The following is a 4,667-nucleotide window of genomic DNA, read 5'->3' on the forward strand; positions in this document are numbered from 1 at the left end:
TAACATAAGGAGACAACAAATTCATAATTATTCGGGTTATGCATCTTCTACCTCAGGCCAGAAAAGTGAATAAACTTTCAAAAGAAAGCAAAGAACACAGCACCAATTGACACTTTTTCATCAAACTTTTGAAAAGATTCAATCTTTCTCACAAATGTAAATTGGGTCTTCAATCATCCAACAAAATGATTGGAAAAAAATAGAATGTAAAGAAATTCAAATAAAATGTCATAATTTCTACTCAATATTTAATGTGCATCTTCAAGAACTGTTCACTGCCATGCTTAAGTTGCTAACTTCAATCTTTAAAACAAACACACACACACACACATTATATTTTAGAATTCCCACTTCCAAGAGTGAGTTCAAGATCATCCACTCCAACATCATGAATCCTCTCGCCTTCCCATGCCTTCACTCCTCCATTCTCAAACTCGAATTCCATCCCTTTACCTTTCTCCGAGCTCGCATCCATGGCAATACTGGCTCTAGCCACTAGTTTCACCAAGTTATAAGTCGGGGAGTTGGTTTACTGTGATAACGATGAGGTGTTGAAAATCTTTGATTACCTTGGTTTCATGAAAATGATATGATTTACTATTTTAGTAATTTAAAAATGAAAATTTTCTGTTATTGTTTTTGGGACGTTACAATCCTCTTCCCCTTGAGGTAATGATTTCTTGTTTTTAAGAAGCTTTGAGCTTCAATGGTGAAATTGTTAATTTGGTTGGATTGTTTGAGTTATTAGGATTATAACTCAATTTGTATGTTATTGAGAGTGTTTGGAAGATTTGAACAAGCTTTGTATGTGATTTCCATGGTGAAATCCATATATGGAAAGTTAGGGTTTGAAACCCTAACTAGTGAGGATGCTTAGTTCATTGGATAAAACAGATTTGGAGGTTGAAGATGAAATGTTAGAATTATGATCAATTGAGTGATCATTTTGATATATAGAGTGGTTAAGATCATAATAGGCTAAGACAATTTCTAAGGAGCTTGACATGTTGTATGAATAGGCCTTGAGTAAAGAAGATGGATAAAGATGCATCAACTGAATATTAGAAGCCAAGGGTAGTTATATGTGTTATTTATTATTCTTTTTATTTAATTTATTTGTGTGTTTATGATGTAGCACCTGATTCCTGGTATGTATTTTATTTAAGTAATTTTGCATTTTTGGCCTGGCACTCGGTGAGTTGAAGGCCCAACTCGCCGAGTAGAAGCGGGATGAGACGCGAGATTTAAGTGATGGACTCGTCGAGTCGGGTCCCGGACTCGAGGAGTAGGCTCTGACTGGACAAAACCCTAATCTGAGGGTTTGCACCCTATTTAAACAACCTTATATAGCCTCCATCGCCCCTTTATGCTCCCAGAAACCCTCCATAGCAAACCCTAAGTGTTTTGGTGCAAGATCTAAGGCTTTTGAGTGATTTTTGTGGGTTTTGACCTCAAGGAAGAAGGAAGAACATAGAAGGATCAAGAGGATACTGAGGGATTTGAGTTTGGTTCATCATTTGCAGTCTTTGAAAGGTATAAAGTTTGTACCTTGCTTGCTTGTTTGTTAGATCCCTTTTTGGGAAGGATTTACGGCTTTTTAAGCCATATGAGGTAGCTAACCATGTTTGCAAACATGGTTGGGGGTCAAGACTTTAGATCTAGCACTTGGGGAGAGTCACAAGGCAGATTTGGGTTGCTTTTGCACCCAAGGAAGGCCCCATGCAACAAAAGATCCATTTTAGAGCCTTTTTGGCTCAAAAATCCCATGTATGCACGTAAAGTTCGTAACTTTACGTGCTAGATCGAGCTTAGGGGCTTGGATCTATCATTTGGACAAGTTTTGTACATTAGAAATTGAGGATTTAGGGTGTGGACGATATCGACTCGGCGACTCCGTTCTTGGGACTCGATGAGTCCAATGATTTGAGTCCCATATATGTTGAGGGTCAAAGGACTCAGTTGGGTGTTAGAAGGGTTGTAGCAGGACAGAAAGAGTGACCCAATGCATTGGACTTAGTTTTAGACCTAGAGTTCATGGGACTCGACGAGTGCTAGAACAGACTCGGTGAGTCCAAGGCAATCTTCTTATGTTTGAAGATGAACTCGACGAGTTGTTCATACAACTCGGCGAGTCAAGGTCAGGACGTGTTCATCAGATGAAGGTGAACTCGATGAGTGTTTATACGACTCGGCGAGTCGGATGAAGGTTCATTGATGTTCGTAGAGGAGGGAAACTCATCGAGTCATTTCCAAACTTGACGAGTCGAGTCGTGGATAAGGACGAGTAAAGGAAAGGGACTCGACGAGTTTACGGCCCAACTCGGAGAGTCGGGTCAACTGGAAGTTGACTTTGACTTGGACTTGGTTGGGGGTAAAATAGTTATTTTACTACTTTGACTTGGACTTGGTTGGGGGTAAAATAGTTATTTTACCCTAAGAGTAGATATCAGTTTCTGACTGGGTGTTCAATAGGGATTGTAGCTGGAGGATTTCCGGAGCAGCAGCAGACAGAGGTTTCCCATACTGATTATCAGCAGCTACTCGTACGACGTGAGTTAACTTCCATTAGGAGTGGGTCTAAGGCCACAATGTCGGCCCACCAAAGAGGAGTATTTAGAAGATGATACCGATTAAAAGATACCGACGACGGTTACCGGTTGAAAGATACCGATGGAAGTTACCGGTTGAAAGATACCGATGATATTGTATGGTACGTGGTATGATGGGGGAACTCACTAAGCTTTGTGCTTACGGTTTCGGTTTTGGTTTCAGGTACCTCTTTGTCTAAGGGGAAGGAGTCGGCGGCGTAGCATCGCATCACACACACACACATGATTCCGCATCAGACTTTCTAGGATTGTACTTTGATTTTCCTTATTTTTGATGTCATGGTTTGGGACACAACATTATGATTTTGTAATGTATTGTTTTATTGATAGTGTCATGGTAAAATGTTTTAGAAATTATTAATTTAAAAATGAGATTTTCGGGCTTGAATTTTGGGATGTTACAAGTTGGTATCAGAGCTCTGGTTTGAGGGATTCGGACACACCTTCGGGGGTGTTTGGACTCAAACCGAGGGACTAAAAGATTTTTACAAGGTGTAACACCCAAAAAATTCGAACAAATTTAAACTTTCAAAACATGTCAAGATCATCAAAACATTACAACTTTGTTTTCAAAATACATTTTTATTAGAGTATTCCCAGAAACATAAACATAGTCAGAGCAGCGGTACGATCATGCCTTCGCCTTTCCGCGATCACCTGAGGTACCTGAAACAATAAACTGAAACTGTAAACCCGAGAGCTTAGTGAATTACCCCCAAAATACCAACGCCATACGGATATAACCGTATTATATCATATAAACACAGTAGCAAACAATACAGCATACGCAATGAGCCATCAGTCTGACTGGACCGAATCCCGGTCCTTAGTCTATCTGGACTGCTCTCCGACCCCTCGGCATGTCTGCACCGTCCTCCTCGGGGCCTTCAGCCTATCCGGACCGCTCACTAGGCCTTCGGCCTGACTAGATTTGCCTGGCCCGGGCCTGCAGTCTACCTGTTCCGCCCAGGGTGTCTTGGCCTACTGCACACAGCAGGACCTGCCTCAACCCTTTACCCAAACCAACAAACATGTGCACATAACATATAATCATCTACAATCCTCAACCAGACAAAATGTCACACCCCAAAACCGGAACGGCGGAAACGTTCTGGTGTGGATGACGTCATGTCAAGTATCACAACACATGCATTATAGTAATCAAAGTACAACAAAACATTGCATTAATAGTAATAGTTTTACATGGTTTACTTTACAATACAACAAGGTAATACAACTAATAGAATAAATACAGCGTGGTACTAAGCTATCTTCATCAACAGCTCATGGGATGTACCTGTCTAATGCTAACCTGAGAATACAAGTTATTTGAAAAGCGAGTATCAGCATCTTTACAAATGCTGGTGAGTTCATAAGCATTTAGTGACTTTTTATTCAAATAACTTTATAATGTAGTAGTTTAAGAATTTACAGTGTATTAGAGTTCTTTCCAAAAAATCCTATATTTTCTTTAAATAAAGCAGTCTTCTACCAAGACTAGACGGAGTTAGTGTGGTACAAAGTAGTTTTCCCTTAATCGCTATCATTATCAAAATACTGAATTTGATTATTAAAGAAAGCAAGAGAAGTCAGCGAAATAACATATGCCTCAGCAGTGAGGACTGCTGACTAAGGCAAAAGAATCATAGACTCCAGGAGAGTATCAAACGAACGACACACCTGGTTCCATCTAACAAATGGAAACACAGACCCCAGAAGGTACCAAATGAAAGGTACAGCTGGTAAGGTCTAAAACAGTGAATACAGACCGCAGACAGTATCAAATGAAAGATACATCTTGCAAGGTCAAAACAGAGAATACAGACCGCAGACAGTATCAAATGAAAGATACATCTCGCAAGGTCAAAACAGAGAATACAGACCGCAGACATTATCAAATGAAAGATACATCTCGCAAGGTCAAAACAGAGAATACAGACCGCAGACAGTATCAAATGAAAGATACATCTCGCAAGGTCAAAACAGTGTGACTCTGAAATTGAGTTACTAGCATACAGTGTAAATTGTCGATGAAATACCGTTACCTTAAGGACATGA

This window comes from Lactuca serriola, chromosome 4, assembly GCF_051521515.1.
Source record: "Lactuca serriola cultivar US96UC23 chromosome 4, Lser_US96UC23_V15, whole genome shotgun sequence".
Taxonomy (NCBI): Eukaryota; Viridiplantae; Streptophyta; class Magnoliopsida; order Asterales; family Asteraceae; genus Lactuca; species Lactuca serriola.